The sequence below is a fragment of the Cetorhinus maximus genome, chromosome 5 (assembly GCF_964194155.1).
Source record: "Cetorhinus maximus chromosome 5, sCetMax3.hap1.1, whole genome shotgun sequence".
Taxonomy (NCBI): Eukaryota; Metazoa; Chordata; class Chondrichthyes; order Lamniformes; family Cetorhinidae; genus Cetorhinus; species Cetorhinus maximus.
This window is the reverse complement of record NC_135883.1, coordinates 17,457,579-17,467,549: the sequence shown is the minus strand read 5'-3', so window position 1 is coordinate 17,467,549 and position 9,971 is coordinate 17,457,579. Positions and strand designations below refer to the sequence as shown.

Here is a 9,971-nt window from a genome sequence, read left to right as displayed (position 1 = left end):
CAGTGATGTCCAAAGAATAAAAAAACCCAAATTCTGGTAATTTCAATCTGTGGGAACTATTGGAGACCCCTACTACAGATACACTGTGGTTAATATTTAAGTAAGAGCTATACACAAAAAGTGACTGTGAATAGCAATTTGTAATAGATTAGAAGACAGGACCTCTGAGTGTGCAAATAAATCTTTCTGTTTTCTGATCAGAATGGCGGTTGTTGCTGTTTGAAGAAATCATTGAAACGTTTGTGAATATATACCCTATTGGAATGCTAACAAAGGCAGTGATGGAAAATTATCAGTACAAGTAAGAAAATAATCCAAACGTATGGAAGCCTGAAATAAAAGTTAATTGCTGAACATCCACCGTTGGTTACTTAGCATCTGGAAAGAGAAAAGACAAGGTAATGTTCTGGTGCAATACCCTTATACCCAAAATGTTAACCTGTCTTTTGCTCACATATACTCTATTTTTCTGAAAAAAATCAGGCTGGGTTTCCACTCCTTGTCGCTATCCAGCTGGAAACTACTCCCACATTGATGTTGGGTAAGGGTGGAGTAGGTACAAACATGATGTACCCCAACATTCAACAACCAGATGACGTTCAAAAGACAATTTTAACCCACCCCAGCATAACCCAGGCAGGCATGCAGTTAAAATCTGTTGGGTCACTGGCCCGCTAGAATCTTACTTGCATCTCACAGTTGTAATTTTAACCTGCTTTTCTGAAAAGGTAGCAAACGACACCTGCATGAAACAGGTGGTGGCCTTTTAAAAAAAAAAAAATATCCAGATTAGGATCTGACAATATCAGCAGCCCTGACTACAATTTTAAGCATAGACTGTTGTGTGGGAGCTGCTGCAAACACCAAGGCCTCATGCCGTTGGGGTGGGGGAGCTTGGAAGATCATTTCACTGGCTACCGACCTGATTCCTCCTCCCAGTTAAAATCAGGGCTTCACTCTTTTGTCCCATAATTGAAGAATGAATAGGGAATAATTAAGATAGATTGGGAACTGAAAGATAGCGTGGGCCCATGATATTGTAGAGTTAAATCAGCGCCTTCAGGAGAGTAGGTAAGAAAACAGAGAAGATGGAAAAAGTAAGGGGAATTACATTATCCCTTTGAATGATTCCTAGTGAATCAAGTGAAACAATGTACTGGTGAGTAATATGAATATTACTTTAGGTGTTAACATCATTAACATTTCCAGTAAATCTGAAAAGACCTCAAATACACAAATTTGCTATTGAATATCTGGTATTGGCCTGAAATAAGTAAATTGGGATTGTGGTAATCTTATGACAGTTTTATTATACTTTCTACCATTTTTCAAGCATTAAGTGCAATATCTGGTAGCACTCAAAAATAAACTGCCTTATTATTCACTGTAATATAGCTGTGTGTGTGTGTGGGCATGCCATCTATTTAGAGAATAGATTTAGCAGCATCAGGGGAGATTTCATTTAATAAGTGTGTGGATGAAACAGAAATCATTTCCAGGTATAAATAAGACAGCACTTTTAGCAGTGCGCTGAGGGCACTATGCCACAAATTAATTCTTCAAAAAAAAACCTGATGGCACTATGGGTCAGTACATTGACCTCTTTAACCAAGGTTCATATCTAGCCTGGACTGATAATATGAAGGTTTATTTCATTGTGCAGCAGTCTCAGTCCACTTCCACAGCACAAACTATTCCTCATGCACAAGCTCCATGGCACTTGAATACCATGTGAACCAGCAATGTGCATTGAAGGTCATGCGATTAGCCCCATATAAACCATTCTTCCAATGACCTAAACACTACAGTATATCTATGGTTCTTTCAGTTTATCATTTTATTTAGGTCTTGCAGCATTGGTAGCAGTGGAACAAGCTGAGGGTATGCTTAGACCGAAAGGATCTAAATAAAGGGCTGAAGAGATCTCACTACCACATGCCAGCCAGCCACAACTTGTCAAGGCAAAGATCTTTATGACCCTAGATGCGAAGGATCGTTACTGGTAAGTGAATCTGGATGGAAGCAACAGCTTTCTAACTATATTCTGGACACTGTTTAGAGTTACAGATGGTTGCGCATGCTGTTTGGCATGTCCACGGCTCCAGAAGAGCATCACCACAGACAGCATGAGATAGTTATTGATCTTCCCGGAGTGGAAGCCATAGCGGATGATCTACTAGTCTATGGATGTGGAGGCACAATGGAAGAAGCTATAGTTGACCATGATCAGAATTTAATATGACTGCCAGAGATAGCTCACTAGATGAATTTGAAGCTGAGCAAGAAAGAAATGTAATTGAGAGCTGTAGCAGTGATGCAGTGACCAACAGATGTGAAAGAAGTGCAATGATTTGTTGGATTACCAAAATTTTTGCCTCATCTGTCGTTGGAGTGTGAACCATTACTCAAGCTCACTGCCAACGAGGTGCAGTGGTATTGGGGCACAGGCCAAGAATCCGCGTTCACTAAAATCAAATGACAACGCCAGTGCTGAAGTACTATGATGTCACTGATGAAGTCATCTTACAGTGTGGTGCTAGCAAGACAGGCGTTTGAGCAACCCTAATGCAGCAAGGCAACCTGTCGCATTTGCATCCAGGGCATTAATGCAAACTGAACGATGCTGCGCTTAGATTGAGAAAGAGTGCTTGGCTATTGTTTTTGCTGTGGGCATTTTCATCAATAACAGCTTGGGAAAGACAAAGTAACAGTGGAGTCCAACCGCAAGCCATTTCAAAGCACTTTTTCCCAAACTGCTACTATCTGCAAAGAATGTTAAATAGCTGCCTGCAGGGAGCTCCTCATGGCAGAGGTCACATTATTATGGCAAACCAGACAGGACATGTAGTAATGATCGCATTTCAAAACCCAAACAGAAGGTAATAAATAAATCAAACTAAAATTAAATGATATAGAAAATGTTGATAGGGGTTCATTAATCTCACACATTTTCTTTGAATCAAGATGTTTTACACGTATAAGTTCAGTACTCAATTGTGCTTATGTATGTAGTGCGTGTAAATGATCCACACAAGTCATGACAATGCACAAAGGTCAGTAATATGATGGGAGCTGCCTAATTCATCAAAAGAGAGGCCTTCTTTATATTAAAACAAAAAAAGGGCAGTTCTGCTATTCTCTCGCCTAACACACCTGGCTCCCTACCCCTCCTTTCCACACTAAGAAAGTTTACAGTGCACTATGAGCATTCCGCCCACCTGCAATTGGCTGTTGGCAACCTCATGAGAGATATGTCTAGACAATCAGTCTATTATATAAATGAGCTGATCCTCTATAATATTTCCTTCATGCACAAGTGCCTGGGTAATTGAATACCTTGTAAACCAGCAATGTGCATTGAAAATCTTGCGATTAGCCCCATGTAACCCATTCTTCCAATGACCTAAGTACTACAGTATAGTAATGGTTCTTTCAATTTATTATTTTATTTAGGTCTTGCAGCATTGGCCAATGAAAGAAAGACATATTTACATCAAAAAATGCATTTCAGCTTTCCTTGGAAAAGATCAAAGAGTTTAGATTAAAAATGTTGCTCATTTGAAGATGACGGAAATGTTTCTGTAAGCTTTTCTTAAAAAAAAACATATGCCTGATTGCTGTGATATGGCACAAGAATTGTGTTCTGATCCAGCTTTTAACTGTTTGTATTTTTATAGATGGCCTGGCAATGTGACTCAACCGCCAATAGTATTGGTGTGTTTACAGTTGTGGAAATCTTACCACTAGATATATAAACTGCATCCATGAAATTAAGTAAGCTTGCCCTACCTGTGCTTTCAAAGTTGACATAGCCTTCAGCAGAAACACATCTGCTAGATGCAAGCTCGAATGTTCGCCTTGAAACAATGGAGCATGCTGATTATGAGCCAAGTGGACAGGGTAGAGGAAGGGGCTTGAAATTTCAAGTGGAGATTTTAAATAGCCAGAACTGACTACAAATTTCAACAGTAAACTGGGGGAATAGTAGCTAAATAATGAACCTTTGTCAGGATTCAATTGATTGGTAGGTAGCTGGTTTTGATGGCTCATCCAAGATCCTGTGGCACTTTTAAGGAATGTTTCAAGTGAGGGAGTAGGCAAATACACCAAGGAAAGAGGCAGAGAAGAGAACCCCAAAATTTTAATGAGGTCAAACTTTAGACATTGCCCAATGCAGCATAGGAGAGAGAGACTGCTTGGTGCTTATGGAAGAGACATCAGAAAAGCGTCTTGCATGCCAAACGGAGTGAAGTGGCAGTAGCAATGGGTGCCACCTGCCTCACCCCAGGACTACAGATAAATGCTGGGAATAATTCAATGACCTCAAGATACTGAATCAGCCATTGTTCATTGTAACCCCATTCATTCAATCTCGTTACAAGAGAAATATGCACAGTGTCTGAAAAAGGGAACAATTCAGAAGGGGCATTTTGGATATCATAGAGCTGACCATCAATAAGGAACAAGTCAAAGGGAAAGATATTCCCATGGGAGGTAACAAGATTAGTGGGACAGTGCAGGCAGCAGGCTGGTGGCTGGGCAGACATGGGATTTCAGCTGAACTTCTGCTGCAGTTACAGTGGTAGAGCGAGAGGAGGCCTGAGGCAATCCACCTTCCTTACATTAATTTTCCATGAGCTTACTAGTCAATGTCCCTTTTTCCCACAGGAACCAATTGCCTTACTGTGCATTTTCAGAATTTTCTTCTGTTATTTTTGGAATCATTTGTCCCAGGAGGGCTCCTTCATGTAGAGTCCTGACTTTATTTACATATGGAAGTAGCATGTGTTTTAAATTGCACCATTTAACAAACGCATATTCATTTGTGTCATTGTCATTAATTTTCACAAGCACTTTTTGCATAAAAAAGGCTTCTTCAATTTAAAACAGTGATAAGATTATTTTGAGAAGATTCGTATGCTGTAAAATATTAGGACTCAGCAGGTATGACTGATTTAGCAAGAATGACTAAAATGAATTTTCATAAGCATGACGGGAGTTTGGGAGATGGCAAAGCAAAGCAACTGTATAATACAGCATCATAAATTTGTTATAATTTGGAAAGCAATTCTGTCCTGTCTGACAGAAAATGAGGTTTTAAAACTAAAATCTGATTAGATCTAAAATGCTTACATTTTTTTTCTTTCTAAAATTTGCCTAATAATGACTAAAATATACCTCTTTGTTAATAGGACCTGTTTCCTAACAATTTCATAGTTGATGAATTTCAACTCTGGGGCATGAAATAGGTTCTCACTTCACTCTCCCAGGACCACTTTCCAATTCAGAGTCAGACAAGCAATGGGCACAATACAATGCCAATCCATCATAGGGCACAACACACAGTGCAATTTAACTTAGCCAATCCACCTAACCAGCACATCTTTAGATGGTGGGAGGAAACCAGAGCATCCAGCAGAATCCCACAAGAGCACAGGCAGAACATGCAAACTCCACACAGACAGATACCCAAAGTCAGACTTGAACCTGGGTCCCTGGAGCTGTGAGGTAGCAGCACTAACCACTGCACCACCGTGTTGCCCATGAAATGGGCTCTTATTTCCCAAAATACTAAGCAGTATGATTTGAATTTCCAGAAACTTGACTCAGGTGGAGATTTCTGCACAACATCTGCATTTGTTGCTTTCTAGAAATTGGGTAAAATTTTACTAAAGCATAGAAATGTCCCAATTACCCCTACAAGCATAGAGCTGTTGTGATATTTTGCTATTTTGTGTCCAGCCAGCATGATCTTTGGACTGAGTTTTATCACTCACCACATTGTGCAGGTACAACAACAACATGAAGACAATACCTTCCAATCAGAGTAACCCATCCCCACATCAAAATTCTCACATTTCATATGTTAAATTTCGGCCAGGATTTTTTCCTGGTCGGGTGGGCTCGGCGGGGATGGGCGGGAGCGGTCAGGAAGCCGTCCGCCACCCGCGATCGGGGTTGGGACCGCGATTTCACGCTGGTAGGCCAATTAAGGCCTGTCCAGTGTGAAAAGCATGCTTCAGCGCTCAGCACTGCCTGTGTGTGTGGGGCAGAGAGGAGGGCGAGAACGCGTGTGTGTGCGCGGGTGCGCACTGGAAATGCTCCTTGGGGCACAGAGCTGCCTCAGGGAGATGAGGAGTTTTGAGAATGAAAAATAAAAGATTTTTAAAATGTTAAAAAAAAACATGTCCCCTCACATGGCTCTGTCACATGAGCAGGGACATGTTAGAAATTAAGATGAAATTTAAAAATTTTTGAAATGACGGATCGAAACCTCATCCCGCCCGTGGATGAGGTTTCGCCTATCTGCCAACCGTAAGGTTGGACGGGCAGCAAAAAATTTAATTCAATTACACTTTTAATGGCCTTAATAGGCCTTTTAATTGTCAGTGGGTCAGTGCCGAATCACGCATGCACCCACTGACCAAAATATTGCGCGTCACTTTACGCTTGAGCGGGTTGGGGACGAGTCTACCCGCTCAGTGAAAAATCCTGCCCTCCAAGTTTAATGCTAGCCTTTTTGACATGTGTTCTGCAAAGTTATACCAGTAAATAACAATAGTGCTAAAATTATCTTGACTGTAGTATAAAGGGTTAACAGAATAGATATGCTAATCTATGAGGTACATGATGATGTAGCACTGACGTCAGGCAGTCATGTGCTAGGTACTCTAGGCAGCAGACCGATAGCCCTGAGGGGGGAATGTGCCTTCCCTGTAACCCACTATGTATATACTGTAATTAGTGTAAATAAACAGTTTTTAAATAAATAGCCTGCTATGCCTGCAGCGCTTCCTTATTAGAATCCTGGCTCAGCACGCTCTCCAACATTGACAGAAACAAATGCTGGTGGCAGAAAGGAGTCTGGTAGCTGTTTTCTGGAAGAATGGGCGGTCACTTGGGTGGTTTGAGATCAAGGAGGGCAGTTTAGGCCTATATAAGGCAGCGGTAAAGGCCTAACGAAGGAAACTGGGGTGTGGGGATCTATAAACATAAAGTTATTTTTTCATAGCTTTTAAAAACCCACTGCTTCCTTATAACATACACTTGAACATAGAGGAGAACAGTTTTTTTTAAAGCACTAACATTTGTTTTCATTGCACATGTTCCAACCTTTTCTTCATGCAATTAAGGTGTGCCTTTAAGCTGCAACTGTATCCACTTCAGTAGATTACGGTATGAATTTAGAGCCTAATTGGATACAGAAATCTTTCACATAACTGCATTGTGTGCCTACTGCTAGCACACAGCTTGATTACACAGAGTGGATAATGGGCACTTGATTCATGAAAGCACTTTCATTTATATAAATATGTTCAAATGTCAGAACTGAAAGGCAATTCCTTAGAATAAAAACTTAACGCAGCTACCATTGAATGCTACTGTTTACATTTACAGCTCAGGACAAATTTTTAAAGCATGTGTAAACCAAGGACAATGATCACTTTCAAGCTGAATGTTTCATAATAAAGCAGTGTGTTTTTTTATATACATGTGGGAAAAGTCCAATGGATGCACTTCTCATCGTTTTGAAATCTGTTTGCAGGTTAGTAAATTCTTCATTGCTGTGCTGTAGAAATAATATTTCTGTATCATCCATTTTTCCTCTTGTCCTCCAAACCAATTATTTATTTTTGTCAGTCCTGCAAAATGGTGCTAACTATCTGAAAAGCACTTCTTCCCCCCCCTCCACAAATGCTAACAAGTCTTCTTGTATAGCTGCTGACAGGCCTGTTGTATATTTCAATGTGCTTCTTGTTTTTATTTCACATTTACAACATTCACAATTTTCCTTTTTATCTATGGAAAATATTACTTGAGCAACACCCAATTAAAGCATGTGAACAGTGCCCATTCTCAGAATCCACAAGGCTGCCATTACCCCAAGTGGTTGTAGTTTATGTCCAGAGAAAACTACTAACCTAGTATTTAGGATTTTAAAAGGAAATATTCAGGCCCTGAATGTTTATGACCAGTGATTCAGCATCAGAAGTGGCACCAGGGCAGACCTTCTCCCCACCAATGGCCCTGATACTGACCCCATCAGGAATTGGTAAGGTCACCATAATGCTACTGAGTGGGAAAAGGCAAAAGACCTGATTAACAAATGTAACACTGCCTGCGAGGTGGGGGAAGGAGAATGGCTCTGGGGGCACAACTGTAACATTTGAAGCTCGACTCCTCTTAAGACTGAACTATAGGAAGCAGCAGACTTCTCAGAGAATGACATAAATATTCTTACTGAAATTAAACAGACAGGGAATGAAATAATGGGAGTAAATGGCAAGAGGCCTGCCAACGCAGCAGCAATACCATGTGGAAGGGGTGAAGGTGGTGAATGGCAGCTCCCATAACTCCCCGATGTCGGTTGAGGTTTAATGATTCCCATAAGGTCAGCAGATGCAAATGTTACAGATGTAAGTTGCCGTGAATGTACATTCTCTACTTTGAGACAGTAGACCTTTATTTACCTTAAAAGTGCATTCACAAATCTAAGGACATCAATCTGTGCATTAAACAAACTGTAGTGACACCTGCACATTGAAGACTTCAATTAAATGGATATAGCGTCCTGCAGCGCATGGATGTCTGTTGAAGCCTCACTATCTCTGTGGGAATACTGCAAGAGCAGTGATGAGAATTTCCAAATAGTTCTAAAATTAAACGCCTGTGACTGACAATAATAAGCATTCTTTTGTCAGGCAGGAAAATAATGTGCACAAAAAGGACAGGATAGACACAAAAGAAGGCAATGCAAACCTTTGCGACTCGCTCAAGTCATGTATAGAGGCTCAGATCTGCAGATGGTTTGTACTGGGCTCAAACCAAAAGTCAAAGATCAGAAATGGTTTCTTTTTTTGAAAAGGCATACTCTGAAGAAATTATTACATGAGCAGAACAAGGGGAAAAAAACAGACAGCAGGAAACTCATTATATTTCTGATTCTTCTTGTCACTACAGAAACCAGAAGCCAAAAAGTTGTTGCCAAGGTTGAAAGAGGGTGAGAAAGAAAGAGCTTTCAATACCTAATACTGCCTGTCACAAACCCTATTATTTGCATTTTACAAAACAGGTAGGTTAACTTAGTGTGATACATGCGGAATTGATATAGGGTGATTCACAGCTCACAAGGAAGTCAGAGGATGAAATATTGGAGTTTGAGTGTGGTGTAGCTGTGCAGTTGTCACAACCTGGCTGTTCAGCATTTGGAAGATGATCTCAAGGTTTCTGCCTTGATAAGATACAAACTGGTAGGGCATGAAAACACTGCAAAAACTCTGAAGCTGTGCAGCAGATGCGATGAATGTCCAATGTGATCCTTTGTAACCTTGTAGAGGCCTTCTCTACAATGCAGTATCCCGAAGTGAGTGACAGCTCCAGGAATGTCTGCAAAGAGTCCATTGCACACTGAAACCTTGTGACACATCGCTTCATGAATATGTTGAGGGTTGATATTCTGGTGCTGTGCAGCCTGGTGGGTGGGAATCTGTAAGATGTCTAGCTGTCCTGTTGTGGGCACGGAAGTGTCAATAAGCCTGGCAACAGCAACCTATACATTGTTGTTTAAACAACAGATAGTGTGGTTTAGTTGTCAGAAAATGAAGAGAATAACACCTGTAACTTAACTGTTACAGATTAACTTTTGCAATATGGAGCTAGAACAAGATTGTGTTGAATGGAACTTGCCCAGCATTTGCTATTACAGATGTTGATTGTTTTTTAGAGATATTGATATTTTGGTATTAATATTTTTGTAGTTTGTTTTTTTGATCCACATTTTGGAAATGATTTATGTACTGGTTTTCTTTGTAGAAGTCATACCAAACGTGGTATTAGAGATTGAAAAATGTATTTTTAGTATAACACAAAATGGTTGCTTGATGGACCGAGAGCTGATGGGAAGAGGGTTAGGTTATGGACAGACATGACTCAAGAAAGCAAGCAGCGGATTGTGATTATACATTAGCAGA

At 40.4% G+C, this 9,971-nt stretch overlaps 1 long non-coding RNA gene across 1 annotated transcript in view; it reads left to right on the top strand.

The window, feature by feature from the left end:
- Positions 1-7,530: 7,530 nt before the first annotated feature.
- The window catches only part of LOC144680278 (uncharacterized), a 116,992-nt gene continuing 114,551 nt past the window's right edge, over positions 7,531-9,971 (top strand). The window contains exons 1-2 of the long non-coding RNA XR_013576517.1: positions 7,531-7,546; positions 8,962-9,073. This is a non-coding gene — a long non-coding RNA (uncharacterized LOC144680278). The remainder of the gene's footprint in view (positions 7,547-8,961; positions 9,074-9,971) is intronic.